This window comes from Monodelphis domestica, chromosome 8, assembly GCF_027887165.1.
Source record: "Monodelphis domestica isolate mMonDom1 chromosome 8, mMonDom1.pri, whole genome shotgun sequence".
In the NCBI taxonomy this organism is placed as follows: Eukaryota; Metazoa; Chordata; class Mammalia; order Didelphimorphia; family Didelphidae; genus Monodelphis; species Monodelphis domestica.
Genome location: NC_077234.1, coordinates 134604012 through 134626485, shown reverse-complemented (window position 1 = coordinate 134626485; position 22474 = coordinate 134604012). Strand labels below are relative to the sequence as shown.

At 35.3% G+C, this 22474-nt stretch overlaps 1 long non-coding RNA gene across 1 annotated transcript in view; it reads right to left on the bottom strand.

Annotated features, from left to right (window-relative positions):
* Nucleotides 1–1920: 1920 nt before the first annotated feature.
* LOC130455926 (uncharacterized) overlaps nt 1921–22474 on the bottom strand; it is a 69499-nt gene continuing 48945 nt past the window's right edge. The window contains exon 3 of the long non-coding RNA XR_008914201.1: nt 1921–2558. This is a non-coding gene — a long non-coding RNA (uncharacterized LOC130455926). The remainder of the gene's footprint in view (nt 2559–22474) is intronic.

The following is a 22474-nucleotide window of genomic DNA, read 5'->3' as shown; positions in this document are numbered from 1 at the left end:
TATTAGCACATTTTATCTCCAAAGACATAGGCACTGTTATTATCCCCATTTTATGGATAAGGAAACTAAGGCATACAAAGGTTGAGATTTCCCCAAGGATAATAATAATAATAATGGCAAACATTTATGTAGTACTTTAAGATTTGCAAAGGACTTTACAAATATTATCTTCACAACAATCCTGGGAGGTAGTTACTATTATTATCCTCATTTTATGAATAAGGAAGCTAAGGCAAACAGAGGTTAAGAGACTTTTCTAAGGATCACTTAGCTTATAACAATAACAGTAGCAAACAGTTATGTAGCACTTTGAGATTCACAAAATGCTTTACAAATATTATCTTATTTGATCCCCACACCAACCCTGGGAGGTAGGTGCTATTATTGTCTCCATTTTACAGATAAGGAACCTGAGGCATACAAAGGTCAAGTGACTTACTTAGGATTATACAGCTAGTAAGTATTCGAGGTAGAATTTTTACTCCGTTCTTTCTAATTCTGGGTCTTATGCTCTATCCCTTATGCCACTTATTTGTTGCCCAGAATGCACTAGCTGGCAAAGCTGGTATTTGAGCTTATGACCTCTGATTTCAAATTTGATGGTTTTTTTTTTCACTGAGTCCATCTCCTAGTAAAAATCTGGATGATATATTTCTGGATATGGTATAGTGGGCAAGAAGTAGAAAAGATATATGCCGAGCTCCCTTTCAATTCTTAAAATTCTAGGATTCTGTGAGTAGGCTCACTTTCAGGATATTAGACTGAAGGTGCTTGAATTTTCTGTGTCATTTTAGACAAATATGTAGTCAACACATTCTCCGTATGTAGCACTGTGCTGGGTACTGTGCAGAATTTTTTCTAAAGAATGAGCCATATTAAGAACTCACTGGTCTGAGTTCTAGTGGACCAGCTAATCTTGATTCTGCCAGTTGAATGACCATGGCCAGCAAAGAATTTGCTCTTTCAAGTCTTTTTTCCAAATCTCTATATTATGGAGGGATTGGGCTTAATGATCTCTAATTCTGCAATTCCACCATCTCTTCTCTCAAAAAGCTTCCCATTTGGTCTTTCTTAGGATGTTTGGGGTGAGGTATGGCAGTCAGGCTGGGCTAAGGAAGGAATGGTAGAGGAGAAAGGAAGTCAGGAAAGGAAGTGGAGAATTGAGAATAGAACATCAAACAAATCAGTTCATCCCCAATTAAAACTATTAAATGAAATAGTTAAATGAAATACATTGAAAGAAATGTAAGAAATTACTGTTTGATGTTTCAACTAGTTATGAAATAGATTATTCATATACAGATAATTTTTCTTAGTGGGTTAAACAGATGGCACCACTTAAACCACAAGACAATAAAAAAGAGTTGGGATTACTAAAGAATTAGCTCTCCAACAAACTTAGGTTTCCACATTTCTCATTTCTAATACCTAAACAATTGCTTCCCTAAATTGTGATTGAACAGGATGTTATTGAGTTCTCAGACCACTAGGAAGGCAAAAGTAAAGAATGATGGGGGTAGCAAATAGCAAACTTTTGTGAATCTTCTAATTGGGGTCACTTTATGATCCCTAATTGTGGATGAGTAATCTAGATTTCACAGACATCGGGAATAATCTATAAGAACAATCAGTGATAAAGCCCCAAAAGATGGTTATAATATATATATTTTAATAGATGATGTATACTATAATCCATATGTGAAATTATAATAGATGCTTAGCTTTTGTTTCAATATGATTACCTCTAATATAGTAGCTATTGCATCATCATTATTATTATTGATTAGGTGACATAACAAACTAGTCGAGATTTTAAATGCTTACTTCTATGATTACACATGGGGAAGGGGAAGAATAATTTAATTCAGTAGTTTCAGAGCAATTCAACAATACGTTCTCCATCCCACTACTTTTTGTCCCAGCATACGACAACATGTTAACAATCCAGGAAAGATATCACACATCTTCTGAATTATTTTAAAAGCATCACAAGCAACTATTGATTTCCTAGAACTATTCTCTATTCAAGGAAACAGTGAATTTAAAGGCAAATAGCCTATGTAAGATTCTTTCCTTCCTTATATAGTGGTTCATTTTGAGCTATGAATAATACATCCCACTACCGTAGCACATACAGATACTGCTATAATTAGATACATTTCTGAGGTCTGCCTATGGTTCATGCTTCAAACACTGATCCTTCAGGCAGCTGTGTATAGGTCTATAGGCTTGGGACATTAGAGAAACGAACACAGGCATGCTAACAGTGCCCTCACTCCAGTTACAGATGTAAGATGACAGTGATTGCTCCAAGGCATACTAATTACAAAGTATTTAGTAGTCGGGATCTAGCATACACCTGCCAGAAGCATGAATAGCAGAGATGTGACATCACGATTCCTTATCCTAAATGGCAGAGCCCAGCTGGAAGCGAAGTTCTAACGAAACTGATGACTGGATGAAACCATGTGTCTTCGGAATTCTATTGGAGACCCCTGGATTTCTCTTCTCACACTCATCAATCATAGACTTTTAAAGGTGGGAATATTGTTTTCTGCCTACATTTGGAAATACAAACCAGAAATTAAAATGGGACTCTTATTGCCTACTGCATAACACACCTCACATGGAAAAAAATGATGAAGTTCTTGAAATGAAATATGTGGTTTGTTCCTAGGAAGTCTAAGATTTTATTAAGATGTGTGCTGTTCGTCCTGTCACTCTAAGTGCGTCCTTCTGATCTCAGGGAAATGAAGAAATAGAAATTCCAAATATAAGCTGTTAAAAGCACTTTATATTTAAATATCATGAAGGTTAATGAAAAGAGGGTGTAGAGAGAAACCAAAAATGTTTAATAGCACTTTATGATAACTTAAAGAAAAGCTTTCTTTTTTATTCTAAATTCTAAATATATTTAAAAAAACCAAGGTTAAAAAAAAGAAAAATAATTACTCTCGTTGATGGGAGTTACCATTATTAAAAGATTAAGTTCTCTGATTCAATAAAAGTTTGTATTTCATAACACTTCAGGCTTTCTTATTAAAGACTTTTCATCATTTTGCCCTCAGAGAAAAACCTAGAAAACAGGAGATCCACCAAACTAAACTACTGGCACTGTGACAGAAGCATATTTACAGAAACAAAGGCAAATCTATTTTTTATTGCTCATACCTGCTGTGTTAATCTGCCAATAATTGGATGTGTAAATAATTAACTTCTAGCTCACATGCTACCTAATAGTAGGAAAAATGGGGTCTCACTTCCCTAACAAATTAGTTACACTACATTGGATACATAAAATCCAAGTTTTACTTTTTGTTGGAAACTAAGGGTGAAAAATACCTCCCCATGCATTTATAACCATTCCTTTTATTCCTATTTTTTTGTCCAAATCCTATCTTAAAAAAATTTCTACTAGTATTTTCTATGGATTTAGTATATTTGTTAAAATAAACGAGGATTTATAAATTTCACAGAAACAAATCAGTACTAGTAGGTAACTTTATCAGAAAAGAATACTGGCTCTTAAGAAGGTACAATCTTTTGTGAGTCATAAAACCTCTACAGATTATAATTTTCCTATCTAGAATATGATAGTAGATTAAGACAGAGTTTGGTTTTTGGAAATAATCAATGAAGGAATTTGTTTTCTGTGATTATATGTAACATTATATGTTTTTCTTCCTTTTTCACTTGGATGGTGGAGAGAGAAGGGCATGGGAAGGAGAGAATAAAGATCTAAAAATAAAATAAAATTGGATTAAAAAAAAGAAAATGATGTTTGGGTTAGTAGATCTCAAAGATTCACTTCAAGCAATGCAATGATCCAGGACAATCCAGGGGTACTTATGAGAAATAATGCCATCCACATCCAGAGAAAGAACTGTGGGAGCAGAAATGCAAAAGAAAAACATATGATTGATTATGTAGTTTGATGGGGATATGATTGGGGTTCTGATGCTAAAAGATCACTCTATGGTAAATATGAATAATATGAAAATGGATTTGGAACACTCTTATGTGTATAACCCACTGGAATTGCTTGTCAGCTCTTGGAGAGGAAAGGGAAGAGGGCAGGGGAAAATCATGAATCATGTAACATGGAAAATATTCTAGATTAAAAAATAGATTCATTTCAGCACTTAATCCTATGATTTATGTTGGTACAAGTATTTGGATCATCACTTACTAAGTTATATGACATTGGGTGAGTTACAACTTTTCTGAACCTTGAGTTCCTTAAGTATAAAAAATATTTCCATCACCTACATCACAAGATCATTATGAAGAACTACAGAAAAGTGATTTATAATTATTATCTTCTTTTAATAGTCCTGCCTTAAGACAAACCTAGGACTAAAATAGCTCAGACAGATAGGTGCCTATTCTATTTTAAATGCTTTCAGAGAATATCTTCCTTGGAAGTCCATTCAAGGATGAATAACCCCCATTATTTAGATATATCTTTGCAGCAAATTAAAATCTCTTGCGGTTTTAGCCCATTTTCCCTACTTCTATCTCTCAAATAGATAATAAGGAACTTCTCAGCTACAAGTTTTAACCTTCTATATATTTGACCCCAGAACATTTGAGCTTTCTCTTTTCTTCTCAAAGCTAAATAGTTTTAGTTCTTTTCATCCCTAGAATCCCATTTTCCAAATCTATAACACATAAGGGGAAATAACGAATCTCATAATAGATAGAAGAGACATATATTCTCTGTGTTTTGAATGCCTATGCTTGGACATTTTTGTTTGGGGACTAAATATTTTATTATTATGGGAAATTCCCATTCTGATTTCATATTAGTAACTACACAGCCGTTTATTGGACGGTTCTGAGGGCACTCTGAGAAGTCATACGAAGTCCAGCGCTAATAGGTATCAGTCAGGATTCAAACACTGGTATTGCTAACTTTGGGCATCTAGGTGGTTCAGTAGATAGAGTGTCAGTTCTGAAAACAGGAAGAGTCCTCTTCAGAAGTTCAAATCCATCCTTATACACTTACTAGCTCTGTGACTCTGGGCAAGTCACTTAGCCCTGTTTGCTTCAGTTTCTTAATCTGTAAAATGACCTGGAGAAGGAAATGGCAAACCACTCCAGTATCTTTGCCAAGAAAACCACAAATAGGGTCATGAAGAGTCAGACACAACTGAAATAATTAAACAACAGGAGCAAAATTGCTCATTTTGAGGCCAGCTAGCTTCTTTCTTATACTAACCTGCCTAAAATAAGTAATTTTGTTACCCAAGCATTTAAGATTCCAGAAAGGTAGGACCCAAAGCAGTATGCATCTCATCGTCTTCCTGCTATTTTGAAGTAAGTTGCCCTAGGACAAGTAACTCCACACATGAATATTTTAGATGGTGCCTAGAATCTGTGACCTCTTATTCAATTATAGCCCAGTTCTTCCATTCATTCCTGGGAAGGGGCACGGTTTGGGCAGAGGACGCAAAGGTCCATAGACTTAGAAATGGAATGGACCCGAGAAGCCACCTTGTCTAACCTTTTTTTATAATAACACAGAAACTGGCTATTTCCAGTTTCCCATTAAGGTGAGGTTAAGTGGCTGTTTCCACTTAACAAGGATGGAAAGTGATTTGCCTAAGATCACACAGACAGTAAGCACCAGGGGCTGGCAGGATTTGAAACCAAAACTTTTTGCTCTGGCCAGAATCAATGTTCTGTCCTCTATTAACACAATACCTCCTAAGTACCACCTCATATCTGTTATTTTTTCTCTTGGGACATAGGATATACAACTTAAGCCTTAGAAATAATTTAACCCCAACCCTTAATTTTTACAAATTAGGAAACTAAGACAAAAATGTTAAATGATTTGCACAAAGTCATGTTGTTGTTCAGTCCTCCCCCCCACCCCCAATCATGCCTGACCCATTTGGAGTTTTCTCGGCAAAAATACTGGAATGGTTTGCCATTTTTTTCTCCAACTCATTTTACAGATAAGGAACTATGGCAGACACACTTAAGTGACTTTCCCTGGATCATGGCCTGGATCAAAGATCTCAACCAACTTCAGGACTAGTCCTCTATTCACTGCATCATTTAGCTGCCCATAGAAGATCATATAATTAACTAAAGAAAGAGGCTTAGAACTCAGGTCTCCTAATTTCTTCCTTTCTCCTGAGTTAATTCTTGAAACAAGGATAAAATGAATTTTGAACTCTCTAGGAACCAGACACCTACATACTCAGGACTAGGATACTACCTAAATACAAATTATATCCAAAGGAAAACCCTATATACAGGCTAAAGGAAATGAAGTGTAGACCAGAGAACATTCTGGACTACTTTTGCTCCTTAGCTACATCTTTTTTTTTTTTGCCTTATAGTCTACTATATTCAGTTGTCTATTATAAAAATTAGATCAAAGGACAAGAAATGATTTTACTTATTTTTCCATAAAATAAACTTTTTCTACCTTTAAATAATGAATAAATACAAGTCAATACAATACAATAAATACAATTAGTCATAATCAAAAAACTGTTTGGGCAAGCATAGCCCCTTTTCCAGGCGTCATTTTTTCTTCTGAGAAAGAAATAGTTACCCAAAGTACTTCCTGCTACCAAGCAATACCCACAAATTTCTAACTTTCCAAGTTAGATGATCAAAAGAGATCATCACCAAGCCTAGAAGAATCAACTAAAGATTACTGTATGGTCACCCAATTTAAATGGATGAAATATAGAACAGAAAATTTTAGGTACAGGCTCAGGAAAGCACATGTATTTATTGTCACAGGAGTAGAGCCATCATCCATGATGCTGGAGAGGGAGATGGGGAAAAAATACCTCTCCACTCCCAAACCTCTGATGAAAAGTCCACGAGTAAGGTGCTAGTATCCTAAATCACATATTTAGGAAAGAGGAGAAATATATGAAAAAATGCTCTAAATCATTAATGGCTAGAGAAATGCAAATCAAAACAAGTTTGGGATATCATCTCATACTTATCAAACTGACTAAAATGACAAAAGGACAAGTTATAATTGTGGGAGGGGATGTAGAAAGGTGGCAACACTGATATATTGTTTGAGGAACTGTGAACTGATCTAACCATTTTGGAGAGCAATCATAATAAAATTGTGTATACCTTTTGACCCAGTAATACCAATATTAGGGTTATTTCCTAATGTGATCAAGGAAAAATAAAAAAACCCCTCTCTATTCTAAACTATTTATAGCAGTATTTTTTATTGTGATAAAGAACTGGAACCTGAAGGGATGTCCATCACTGGGAAATGACTGAACAAGTTGTGATCTATGATTAGAATGGAATACTATAGTGCCATAAGAGATAACAAACAAGATGATCACAAAAAACTTCTATGAAGTGATGCAAAGTGAAATGAGCAGAACCAGGAGAATGTTGTATAGTAGCAACAATAATGTATCATGATCAACTTTGAATGACTTAACTATTATTAACAAGACAAGAAACCAGGACAATTCCAACAAATTCATGACCAAAAAGGATAGCCACAGACATAGAAGGAACAGACAGGATCCAAAAGTAGATTGAAACCTAACTTTTTTTCTCCATGAATTTTTCTCTACTATAAGCAATTTGTGTCTTCTTTTAAACCATGATAAGCAGGGAAATGTGTATTATGTGATAATAATACATATACAAGCTATGTCATATTACCTTCCTTCTTGGGAGGTGTATGGTTTGGGAGGGAGGGAAAGGAAGTACGATGAAGATTTTTGGACATAGCTAAGGTGAGAAATTTGTTTCTCTTAGATATGTATATTTATTATAATTTGTTGTATATGTGTAATGAATCATGTGTATTATTATTACATTATATATAAAAATTTTAAAGTGAAAAAACAGAATTGTTAACTTTAAATGTAAGTATTGTTGAATCCCCAATAAAATATAAGGCAAAAAGGCAAAAAGAAGGCAAAAAGAAAAACAAAAATAGGAGAGAGGAAATATGGAAATTATTTCACCTTTTAAAGCCTATTGATTTAAGAGGTTCCTCCTGCTTAGCCATTAGTCATCTTCAAGGCATTCTCCAGTGATGGAAACTATCAGGAACTTCTGGTCATGCATGTCCCTTAGCAAGCCTAAGCCAAGGCATAGAATCTGTTCATTGGGATGTATCCTAGTCCAAGTGATGGGTGAGCAGGATTCCTTTGATAATCCTCATTACACTGGTATGATTCATGATGATTATGATAAAATTACTTTGTCATTCCAATCAATCAGTAAAAAATTATATATTTATTGGATGTGCCAAAGTATGAAGGTGAAAGATCTTTTTTAAAAAAGAGATCTCTTATCTCAAAAAATTATATTCTACATGGAAAAAAGAAATGTGCAATGTGACTATAAAGCAATTTCACTAAATTGACTTTTATTTCATATGTTACCAAATATACCAGAACTTATACATTCACATTAATACCTTCAAATTATTCATCATAAAAAATTAGATACTAGTTCCAACAATTTTTGGATCTCCCCTGCAATCCCCTCCAGAGTCTCCAGTGTATCTTTTAAATATTTTCATTGGTAGGTGTTCTTTGCCTTTTGAGAAATGCATTTGATTTTTATAAATAGTCAAATTCAATTTGAGCCAGTGATCATTTGTATAATATTATTAAAAAAAAAAAGAGAAACCAGGAGTGACTATCAAGTAATCTGACTGGTTTTTCTTGTTCTGTTCATCAACTGGCTTCATAGGCAATTTCAAATGAAGTATCCAAGACTCATTTTGTTAGCAGCATCATTAGGATAAAAGCATCTTCTACAAAGCTGACTTAAAAAAAAACTGCTTATTTGTCTGTACCTATACTGGTAAGCTTATTTTTTGGCTCATTATTTCATAGTAATATCTAGTGCAATAGAAAATAATTAACTATAAAACATCCCCATAAATGCTAAAAACAGTTCTACAGACCATAAATATAATAGAACTTCAGAAGAAGAACAAATGACCATGGATCAAAGTGTTCAGATATGACTACACATTTGAGGTAGGACTTCAGCTGGCTCTTGAAGGATGGATAGGATTCAGAGAAGCAGGAAAGAATTTCTTTATTTTTTAAACCCTTACCTTCTGTCTTAGAATTGATACTAAACATCAATTCCAAGGCAGAAAAGCAGTAAGGGCTAGGCAATTGGGGTTAAGTGACTTACTCAGGATTATGCATCTAGGAAGTGCCGGAGTTCATATTTGAATACAAAATCTCATGTCTCCAGGTCTGGCTCTCTGTCCACTGAAGCACCTAGCTACCCTTCAGGAAAGATGTTCTTAAAAAAGAACCCAGAAACATATTTTGAGTTCTCTAGAGAAACAATAAATTTCATATTCATTGCTTCAATTATTCTTAGAACTTGCAAAATATATTTTCAAAAAAGGCAACAAGTTCTTTCTGAGGAATTAATAATGTCTCCTGCCCTCTCTGCTTTCTGCTTCCAAGGATACAACCCTGACTACTTTGTACTTAACTTAATATATTTATTCATCTTCTATATACTTTTCTTTGTACATCATGTTTGCTCTTTGAGAGAAATAATGACTTCTTTTTTGTCTTTGTATCCTTAGTGTTTTAGCATAGTGCCTGGAAAATTATAGGTGCTTAGTAAATGTGTGTTGCTTTGATTGATCAGCTGATTAATCTTCATCCACTTACCAGCCTCTTAGAGAGTAGGAACTTCAATGGATAGGCAACCAGCATTACTGATCTTTCACATGCTATTCAATTACTGGCAATTGGAGGGATGATGGAAGCAAGTCACAGATAACTGCTTGAGCCAATATGGCTTTGTGGCTTGGAACCCCCAATTCAATAAATAAGAGTTATTAAGTGTTCCCTGAGGTAGTAACATACACTGGGACCCAGCACAAGATAACTATCTAGAGTTTATGAGGCTGTCCAAGCAGCAGAAGAATATGGATGCTGGACTTGCAACCATAGCAGCAGGGAGCTATGCTTTCTAGGGAAAAGCTCAGTCAGCTGAGGAAGCCATAGGACCATAAGAGCAACTATGACTAACTTGCTTGGGGCTCTTGGAACTGCCTCAGGGAAGACAGTTCATGGAAATGAGATCACAAGCATGCGATTTGCATACTCTAATGTTTGTTTCTTTCACACAGCTATGAGGAGCCTTTACCATGTGGGTGCTGAAGCTATTTCTACACCCAAGCTCAGAGCTTGGTTTTCCATCTTAGAGAGAGTCCACGGCATTGTAGAACAAGCCATCATGCACAGAATGGTAGTGAGTACTCTTTTCCCAGAATTCCATAGAATTCTTTGGGGAGTATTTATCTTTAATAATGGTAACATTGATATTGATAATGATGATGGTAGTAGTGATAATGTTGGTAAATGATAATGATGGTAAATGAGAGTTGATAATAACGATGGCAGTGATGATCATGATAAAACACAATCTTTTATGTCTTCTCTTGCATCCTAAGTTTCTTCATCCTACCTTTGATGTGAAATCTCTTTACCAAACTGGTTATTGCTTTTTGGATACAAACCGCTTTCTTCAACTGGTTTTGATAAGTATTATCTCCACCCTGGTCACTCTCTCTTATACACTCTGCTATTGGTCAAGATCCTTGCTCAGAGGTAAGCACAGCATTCCAGATATGTATGGTCTGAAATATTGGAGTGCATTTATAGTTATAAAGATCTTTATATCCATTATCAAACTTGATCATCACAAAGTTATTTTTTTAAACCAGTACCTTCTGTCCTAAAGTCAATGTTGTGCATTGGTTCCAAGGCAGGAGAGCAGTAAGGGTTAGGCAATTGGGGGGGGGAGTAAGTGACTTGTCCAGGGTCACAGCTGAGAAATGTCTGAAACCAGATTTGAACCCAGGATCTCCCATCTTTAGGCATGACTCTCAAACTACTGAGTCACCCAGCTACCCCTCACAAAGTTCTCTAAGGAGACAGGGAAAAGGTAGCCCAAATGAGGAATATGACAAGCCTCAAGTCACACAACCATGAAGTGTCAGAGTTGGAACTCAAACTTAAATCGTCTAAACTAGACATGGTAGAGTGTATACAGCACTGGCTGAAGAGTCAGGAAGACCTCAGTTCAGGTTTCAACATATCCTGGCAAGTGATTTAATCTTTCTGATTTCCAGATTGTTCAGCTGGGGTTAGACTAGAAACCTGTGGTTCCTGTCAATGATTCTCTGACTCTCAGTGATTTTCAGGCTACTTCTCATGAAAGGGTAATATGCACACAAAGAAAGGATAGAAGCCAAGACTACCCCAAATAACCTTTTTTCAGTTTTCCTCTTACCTGCAAAATGTTGCTATTGTATATATATTTTAACACATTCCCCCTTATTTTCTGTAATTCTCATTGGAAAGTTATTGCATAAGAAACTGATATTTGAAAATGAATTCACTGTCAGCTTATTATCCCAGACTTTATTCCCATAAAAAGATCAATTATGATTAAAAGATTAATGTCCTTAGGAACAACATAGAATCTTATAGATAGAGGTCTGTAAGACCAGTTTGGAAATTCTCTTCAGTCATCTTATGGGACAAATAAATTTAGCAAGTCAGAAGGCTTCAGAAGTCATCTAGTCCAATTGCTTTATTTTTCATATGAGGAAACTGAGGACTAGAGAGATTAAGTGATTTGCCCAGGGTACATAGATATTAAATGAAAGCAACAGGATTCAAAATTGGTCAGACCTAAAGGTAAGTAAATGGATCAGTAGACAGAGTCCTCAGATGTCTCAGTTCTATCAACCATGAAATGGGGATAATAATAGCACCTACCTTCCAGGGTTGTTGTGAGGATCAAATGAAATAATATTTGTGTTCAGCACAATGCCTGCACATAGAAATAACTCAATAAATTCTCATTTCCCTCCTCTTTCATACCACTCTACTTTTCAAATCCCTTCTTTAGCCTTTCCCATACCCATAACATCCCCAAACCTGTTTTTTGCCTTATCATAAGCTTCGATTTATTGACATCTCTGATAATTAATCAATAAACACTTATTAAGTGTTTACTATATGCCTGGCATTGTGCTAAGTGATGGGCATTGTTATCTCAATCTATTCACCTTGTTTTGTTCTTCCTCCTCTACTTATAAGAAGAATGTACACAGAGTGCATTTAATATGAAAAAAGAATGTAATTATATAAGTAGTATAAAATATTATGACAGTGGAAAAAGTACTTGATTTGGAACTATTGGACCTGTGTTTAAATTCCAGGTCTTCTATTTACTACTTGTACTGAATAGGATGAGTTACTTAATTTCCCTCTACAAGTGTACTGGAAGAAGCTTGAACTGACTCGAGAGTCTTTTGTTAAATTTTCAGTGTGAGCAATTAAACATCGGAAGTCTGCAAATACTACAAATCAAGGCTTGATGTATTGTTTTGTTGACTGTCTTAATTTAAGAAAGTGATGTAGAAAATGCTAATAATGCAGATTAAATTTTAAAAATGTGTCATGGGTATATTATTTCCCCTTCAGAGCTGATTATTAAACATTAACCAGCATTTTCCTCATCTTTAAAATGAGTGGGTTCAATAAGAAGACCTTTAAGGTCTTTTAAGTTAAAAATCTCATGATTAACTCCTTTATCCTGACTTTTAGAATACCTTGCTCCTTTGACCTTTTAGTGGGTCATTCATTTACTCAACAAACATTATTAAGTGCCTATTATATACTAGTTCCTGAGGATAAGTAACAAATATGAAACAGTGCTTGAGCTTAAGGAATTTACATTCTATGAAGGAGAAACAACATATATATATGTAAATATATATGTAACATATATATGTATATATATATATATATATAGAGAGAGAGAGAGAAGTACATATAAAATGTATGTTAAATAAATAAAAAGTATAGAGTGGGGTGCATTGCCAGAGTAAAAGGTACTATAACCTGAAGGACCAGAATATGCCTTGGGTAGGATGTAATCCTTAACCTTGGTTTTAATGGAAATTCAGGATTCTGAGAGTCCCAAGGGAGAAGGAGTAAATCCAAGGCATGAGGACCGAAAATAGACAAGAGATTCCAATGCCACGTATAGAGAGTGAACAGCAAATGGACCAGTTTAGGTGAACCATAGAATGCCTGAAAAGGAATTGTATGCAATAAGGCTGGAGAGGTAGGCTGGAGTTGGACTGTATAGAACTTTAAGTGTCAAATAGGAGTTTATTATTTTATTCTAGAAGGAAGAAAAAGCCATTGGAGTACTATACGCAGGGTAGTAAGAAACGGAGGCTGCTAGGTGGCCCAGTGGATAGAGTTCCAGGGCTGGATTCAAGAGGACTCATGTGCCTGAGTTCAAATCTGGCCTCAAACTCCTATAATCTATGTGACACTGAGCATATCACTTCATTGTGCTTGCCTCAGTTTCCTTATCTGTAAAATGAGATGCAAAATAAAAATGACAAACCATTCCAATATCTTTGACCAAAAAAAACCCAAATAGGGTCACAAAGAGTCAAACATGACTATAAATTGACTGAATGGTAGCAATAACAAGTAAGCAATACTTAGACCTATGCTTTAGGAATACCAACTTGAAAACTGTGTGGAGGATGTATTGGAGAGGGTAAGAGACAAGGATTAGGGAAACCAATTAAAAGGCTCTAATAGAAGCCCTAATAATTTGAAGGGAACAGGAAAGAATTATTCCCATGTTTTAATTATTCTCTGGTGAACCCTCAAACCTGAGTAATTTCTACCACCTACCTTTTTTCTGATCCAGTTGAATAAACACTGCTCTAGGAAATAATGAAATGGTGTTGGTTCTTCCCACTATACCTCTCAAATCCAATCAGTTGCCAAACCCTATTTATCTTGGCAATTATCTTTCTAAATGTACCTCTCCATTCCGTTCTCATTCTGAACACCCCAGTTCAGGTTCTTCCCACCTCTTGCCTAGACTATTTTTATTACATATTTTGGCTTTCAGTCTAATTTTTCTCTAGCCCAGTCTTTGCCCTACTACCTGAGTAAATCTTTACTAATGATTCTGATTGTCACTCCTCTACTCACAAACCTGCAATGGCTCCCCATTGCTCATTAAATAAGGTATAAACTAATACCTTTACAGTTTTATATTATATATATGTATATATATAATATATATAGAATTGTGTATTCTACATTCAAACTAGATTGGACTGCTTTGCAACACTCAGTATCTATTTGAAGATTCACTCATTCTCCATTTGAAGATGACTTTTTTCTACCTTTGCTCTTGCCATCTTTATATCTATATATCTTTATATATCTACTATCTATTATACATATAAAAGTACAAATAGTATTTCTACTTCTCATTTACACCTATTGAATTTCTACTTTCCTTGATGGATCGTCTTCCATGAAGCCATCCCTCCTTTTCCAGCCCAAAGTGATCTCTCCCTCCTTAGATTTCTTGCAGAACTTTGACTATATTTTTTGTTCTTTCTTACTTCCTGAAAATCAATTTAAATGTGATTTATACCCTGCCAAATTGAAAGCTCCTTAAAACAAGATGTGTTATGTCTCATCTATTTTTGTATCATCAGTTCTTGACATACTGTTGGCATTGAAATAGGTCTTATTATCTCTATTTTATAAATAAAGATATTGCGGTTGCACAGGTAGTTCTAGAGGCAGAATCCTGAATATAAATCCAAGTCTCATTTGAATCCATCTCCTGCTTTTTACTGATATATATGCACATATATATATATATATATATATATTTACACATATATGTGCACACATATATATGGAAAGATAATCTTAGGTTTAAAAATACAGCAAAAGAGAAATACTTATTAACATATACTTTGTCATGATAACACAAGGTAACACATATAACCACACAATTACAATATAATTGTCTTTCTATTTCTCTAGTTGGAGTTCTTGAGTTGGTTTTTTTTTCATTTGTTTTGGAGCTTTTCCCATCAGCTTGTCAATTCCTTCAAAGCTAAAACTATGCCTTTGGTTTTCTTTAAGGAGACCATATTATCATGTACAACAGTTCCCAATTAGAGAATGGATTGTTCAATTGGTGCTGACTGTCTGGTTGAAGTCAGTGTTGTTGTTGGTGTTTCATTTTCAAAGAGGTCCAATGATGTCATGGGTGATCTATTGATTTGCATGTGAGTTGGATTTAAGTGAGGCAGAGGCATGTAAAATCAATGTGATAGCAGTGAAAAGAAGACTGGAATTGGAGTAAGGAGAAAGCTAAGTTCAAATTCTGCCTGTGAAACTCATATATCTGTGATTATAGGCAAATCACTTAATTTCTCTGGACCCCAGTTTCTTATCTGTAGAATGGCCACAATAATATTTTCACTACTTACTTCACTAGACTATCATGAGGTTTATTTGAGATAATTTGAGAAAATGTCATGGTTGACATAAGCTAAATAATGGACTGCATTATTTCTTGACCTTTTCTTAAACATCAAGCAAAGTATCTGTTTATCATAATAACAATAGCTTTTTATAGAATTCCTTAAGATTTGGAAAGAATTTTACATGTATTATCTTATCTGATCCTTATAATAGTCGTATAAAAGATGTGCTCACATTATCTCCATTTCAAAGATGAGAATAAGAAGTTATACAGCTTGCCTAGGGTTACACAACTAGTAAATGTCTAAGGAGGGATACAAAGTCAAGTGTTCCTGGGTCCAAATCTAGCCCCTGTCTATTACATTAAACTGGCTATCATGCAAAGAAACCTCTGTCCAAAGAATCTTCTCTTCCCTGGATGAAGTCCAAGTCCTTCCCTCATTTATAATTTCAACACCAAACCTGGACAATTTTTGCATACATTTCTATAAAAAATTAGAAACCATATGATCCCACTGAAAAGATTTTTATTTCCAAAGTTCTGAGGACACATATCTTCAATGAAAGGAAAGACTTTTATATAATATAATAATATAATACTTTTATATAATATATATATTTATTTTATTATAATAAATAAATAAAAATAATATATTATAATAATATAATTTTAAAAATAAAAATTAAGGTTTCCCAGAGTGCTAAGCAAATGTCAGAAAGAATCCTACATTTTGTCTGAAATGTTTAAATCAATTCAAAGAACATTTGGAAAGGGTCTACTCCATATAAGGCCCATAGATACAAAGAGGAAAAAAAGGGAATAGGAAGGGGACCCTCCCTACCTTCAGGGAGTTTCCATTTGTTTTAGGCATTGAGAAGCCTAAAGCATCCTCTAGTTCAAATGACTGCTAAAATGACTGAGGATTTTTACAGAATAGTTCCATAAGTAATTACAGTATTTCACTCTGATTGATGTTACTACAGGAGAGGGACAGTTGCTTAATGGATAGTTATTGATCTCTGATGCATTTTGAATGTTTTAAAGAACAAATTTGTCATATGGTTTTGCTGGCATAAGAAACATTTCCATTAAAATGGAGAATTTTTGTATTTTAGGGGAAACCATAACAAATGTCCTACCAATTTGGAAATCTTTAGATCTGACAGAACCTCAGTTGAGTGGGCTTCTGAAATTTTGCATTTATGTTATTGCATTTATTTATTTATTAAGTTTGCACCAACTCACATTTATCTAGCACATTATGGTTACAAAGTGTTTTACATAGTCTATAATTTGATGCTCATGACAACTCCATGAAATAGGCAGGACAAATATCATCCTCATTTCCTTGTCTGTAAAATGGGTATAACTTTCTTCTGATAGTCTTTGGGATAATAAGAGAAGATAGTGTATGTAAAGCATTTTGTCAGCTTTCAAAAGCTCTATAAATGTGAGCCATTGTTAGGAAACTGAGGTTCAGGAATGGAAAGCAACAGATCTTAGATTATGCATGTAGCTAATAAGGCTAGAAATCTTTAGGACAAAATACAAGATATTCTATTTGGTATTTAAAGTCTATCACAACTTACTTTTCTAGTCCTATTACATCACATATTCTTTCAAATACTCTACGGTCCAGTCAACTAATCTACTAGTTGTCACTTACTTTCGGCATTCCAGACCCTCTATCCATGCCTTTGCATGGGTTATCCATCTTCCCTCTACACTCTTCCACAGTGCTTGGCTTTCTCTTCCTCTCCACCCCTTAGAATCTATAGTTTCTCTGAAGCTCAGCTCAAATTCCAACTACCAACATGAGATCATTCCTGACTACCTTCAGCTGTTAGTGATACCCTTGAATTTACTGAGCATTTCATTGACTTATTCTGACATGTTTTCTTCCTAGGTAAACTCTCTGAGGGCAGGAACTATTCATTTTGTCTCTTCTGTCCTGAGGGCTTAGCCTAGAGCCCATAAGAGGCACTTCATAAATGTCTGCTGATACATTGTTTTCTGACTCTAAATTCAGTATTCTTTCTTCTCATCTACTCTACCTTTTAGGCTCACAAAGATCATCTGCACCCTAACGTCTTTTCCTCCCTTCTCATTTTGGTTGAATGCATTGATCTGTTTTTGAATAGCACTCTAACTCAATTTATTCTTAAAAAAACACAGAGTGCTCCTTGAAAAAAGAGAGATATGGAAGTGATCCCCTCCACAGTCCTATAATGCTGTTGTTTTCACCAATAACCATTTCCAGGACACTGATGGAGTCCAAGGCTCAGTAAACGATTCTATGGGCATATTCATATTTTGGATTAAACTCTATCCTTGGCCTAAGAATGTTGGACTTCTTAAAGGCAGGAGAAAAGACTGAGAAATGCTGATATGCTGTAAATAAGCTGAATAGGAAAAGAGACAGCACAGAATTCACAAATAGCATACATAATTAACACAATTGTATTTAAAGATTCAAGATATTAAGAAACCATGCACCATAATAAGCACTTTATATATGCCTCTCAATTATTTTAAGCCCTTTCTCCACATGCAAAGGAAGGTGAAGAATGGAGACAATTTAATCCAAGTGCTCGTCAGCATGTCTTTTATGTCCATCCATGTTGAAATTGCCCATGCCCACTGACACCTGTTATACAGTGCCACACATGAATGAGGATTTTGTAAATGTTTCCTAGTGAGGGCAGTGATGACAACAACTAGGTCAGGTCAGGGACACTTTCACTGTGGATAACACTCTTGAACTTGGGCTCAGAAGACTTGAGTTTGGCACCAATTTTTGCAATTTCTTGGCTGTGTGGCCTTAGGTTGTGTAGATCCTCATCTCTTGGTCCCTCAGTTTTCTCATATATAAAATAAAAAGATTACACTAATTGACCACTAGGACCTCTACCCAGAGCTCTGGTCCTGTATGATAGTGGAGATATATAATCAATGCAAAATATTTTTATTTAATCATGTATTGCCATAATTGCTTCCACTTCATTCTATGCAGAGATAATGATGGTGATGGTGATTATATAAATAAATAAATAAATACCATAAATTTATAGCTGGAAGAGCCCCAAGAGGCCATATAGGAAAGTCCATAATTTTATAGAGTATAATGGTTAAAGGACTTGCTCAAGGTCAGAGGTAGCAATAAAAAGGGACAAGATTTGAATGCAGTTTAACTCCAAATTCAGTACATTTTCCAGTGCCTAGAAGTTCATAAAATACTTTTCTAACAATAACCATTTGACCTAGGGTTATACCCTATGAAGTCTAAATATTATCCCAACTTTATAGATGAGAAAACTGAGGTAGAAGGAAGTAATATGGCATGCCCTTTTCTACAACTATTTAGTGGGAGAACCTAGGGTCCCAATTCAGTGCCCATTCTACTATACTTTGCTTCCTCACAATGCCTCTGAAATGTTTTATCTACCATAACTTTATTTGGGAAATTGTCCCTGTTTTACTTTTAAAAGTTGCAAATTTAAATTTGTTTGGGAAAAAGACTCATATGATAGTAAAGCTAAAAAAAATCAATCTCCACATCTGACTTGACTTAGGGTGTCGTAAGCCCAAAGGGAAGAGACAAATATGGGTAAGACAGATGTAAAGTATTCAGAAGTAACACCCTGGGACAATTTCCAGTTTAATGACCCAAAACACTGTTGCAATCCTGTTGGACTATCAAAGCAATTCCAGATGTCACACACACACGCACAAACCCATGTAAAATGATGTTATTAACTAATGGGTAATGCAACTGTTAGAATTTCCTGGGGAAAACTAATTTGCCCCCCAAAGTGTCTTTTATTAACACTTTCTTTGCTTGTGACATTACAATGCTTTTTTATGTTAGCCATCACCTCAAAGAGCTCTGCCACCTTTCAAGAGTGTGAGGTTAAAGGGAATCTGAAGAACTAATGAAAGGAAGAGACGCAACTCAAAAAAGCAAACCCCATAAATGATGAATGATGCTGATCCATTGATGGAAAGCAGCAAAAGAACCAGAAAAGGGAAACCTAAGGTACAGATTCCATTTTAAATGTCTGCCCAGTGCTTTTAAAATATATTAAACTAAATAGGAAATATGCCATTCTTTTACACAGAGAATTCAGATTAGACATGTGGTAACAGTATCATGCCTTACTAAGTGTTTGTTATTTGCTTGCTAAAAATTAAGAAGCAACTGCAACTAAGGGTATATGGTATGGACTGTGACAGTTTTCTTTGTGAAAAATATTCCCTGTAAAGATTAAAATCTATAAGGAAAGAGTTGAGTCCTGGGACAATTCAGTGTTTTGCTCAGTTTGGGCAGCTTTGCCTTTAGACTTTGCAAAAATGTTAATGGCAGCACTAAAATTTATTTTGTTAATTGGTCTAATAATCAATAAGTAATTTTCATTCTAAACTAGGTTCTTTATGTGACTTAAATAAACCAGGAGAAGATCATTTACATCTCAATAACAATTCCTAATAATGTCACATCATTAAATTCCACCCTGGTCCTCAATAATGATGGCCAGTGACCAATAAAGGGGCTTATTGCCTTTGTCAACTCCTAAGGGGTCAGAGCCAGCCAATGAGTGATTTTCTTGTTGGGACATGTCACCGGTAAAGTCTTTCCTTTCTTGGGAATGTGGCCACTATTTTTTTTATGGGTTAAAAAAAATACTATAACAATAATTGAAACGTTAATGCTTACAGTAGATTCATAAAGTGAAGAATTACCCATGATGGTCCCTCTCTTGACCCCTTCTACTTCCCTAAAAAAAGAACAACAGAGGGAACAAACTTTTTTGATGATTTGGGAGAATAGAGTAGAAAGAGGAGAGTTGAAAGCAGGCTCTGTTATTTGCTCTCTGTGAACTCTTTAGACAAGTTATTTGGCTTCCTCTTTAAAATGAAGAAGTTGGATTAAAAACTCCTTAAGCAGTTTTAGGCTCCTTTTTAGACCTAAAATGAACCACTATGGAACCCCATCTCCCAAAAACTTCCCTCAGTTTTATTTAAGTTATGTCTATGTGGAATAAAGCTCAGTAACAATTATCTGTATGATTTGAATAATGCCAGTAACGTGGATCAACAAAGTCAGAAGGTAAATGCCTGGGGTCTTCAGAGTCTGGGCTATCTGTCTGTCTGTCTGTCCCAATCAGATTAATGATATGTAGCTGCTGCACATTGTGGTTTTTAGACAGCCTTATGGAATCAAGTGTACCTTTAAAAACGTTTCTCTATCAATTAGCAATTAGAAGCAAAATCACATTAGGGCTGATGGACTTGCAAGAACCAGGGAGAGCCATAAGTATTTCAAGATGAAATTTAACAATACTTTGGTGATACCAAACTCACTTGCTGATGATATTGAAATTTTTATGTTAATTAAACAACCTCTAACTACTCAGTACATTTTAGATATGTACTCTTTGTAATTACCTCCATTATTGAAAGAGCTGGCTTGATTTATCCTTGCCACAACAACATTCTTGCTTCTGTTATTTTTGTCTTTAGAAAAACATAGGTCCCAGCGAGGGAATATAAAACTATTACTGTAAATTAAATATTAAAGCTAACTTATTTTTGCATAAGAATGCTGTCAAATAATGGTGATAACTATTCCTAAGATGTGAACTATTTTGGGGGGATGCTTTTTTGTGAAGCACAAATTAAAATCCAATTTTCAGTTCTTTTGGTAAATTGCATGTAGTTAGCGTGTGTGGCTTTACTGATGGTAGTAGCTTAAGGGGGAGCTATTATAGTCTTAGTTTAGCGATTAAGAAATACAACATTTGTTGAAGGGCTAGGCCTTTTAGTCTAGAATGGATTATCACTTGATCCTTCCTTAAGCATTTTTATACAGGAGTGCATTATCCTTGGAGCCACCCTGGGCGCTATGCCTCATTAACCTGGGTGTTAGATAAATCAAAGGCAGCCTCAGAGACAAAGATAAGCAAACTGCAGGCCAGCAAGACGATGATGTATGGATCCAGGAGGCTAATAGGAAAGTATTGACAGGAAAATGGTGTGCTTATCCTGCAATCACGGCATATTGCAATGAGAGCTCCCCAAAGCAGATGGGATACACTTTAGGGAATGCACGAGTATGAGATTGTTAGGCAGAAATGGATCCTTACGTCTTCAATTCTAATGAGAACTTTGTTTCTTTTCTAGCAGCACTCCAAACACATTAGAATGTGGAAAGTACAGGGATGTGGCAAACTCCAAAAGTGAATTCCATTTAGTAATAAGTGCCTCTGAATTATTTTCTTTCCAGCCCTCACATTCTTTTCTTAATATAAAAGTGCTGTTTCACATAGCTCTTCTACAGCAAGGAATAAAACGGGCATCCTTGTGGTGATGATATCTATTCTAGAAGCTTTTGATAGATTTTGCCTTTTTCTCTTCATTGCTCCGGGAAGCTTTGGAAGAAATGCAGATTGGAGCATTTTTCTGACTTGGAAACAAATCAATCTTGTTTTTTGACTGAAGCACAGTATTTTAGATAGCTATCTAAAAACTCCAGCTTCTCACTGAAAACAAGATCCTTGAAGTAAATGAAGGATTTTCAGATCATGTGAATGGCTGTCAAGACTGGGGGCCCTTTGCTTGGCATCTTGGCATGCAATTGTTATGGTTTTTTGAGTTATTTCTGGTTCAGTCATTTTTCAAATTTATCCGTCCCACATAAAGAAATATTGTGATGACCCTGCCCATTAGAATCACATCTTGGGAGAAAGGTACATTCACACTCATTGACCCGGACCCTTTCTATCATTGGGGTAGTGTTGGGGGTTGAAGGTTAGTACGATTATTGATTTTCCAACCCATAATATGCTAGCTCATCCAAAGGTTCTTTTTTTCTGACTTTACAATCGCCTTTGAAATTTGCTCTAAAAGACGGGAAAACCAACTAGCCTTCTGAAAAGAGAGATCTCGCCAACCCTCTTCTAGCCTTATTTTCAGAAGCACAAAAATGAACGTTTATACAAATGACTATCCAAGAGGCAAAAATCTGGGTTTATTCCTTTGAGTAGAATACATGTTAATCCATGCCCCAGGGGGCTTGTGGAAGTCAGTTCACAGGATCCTAACAGCATAGCTTTAGACCTGGAAGGACTAC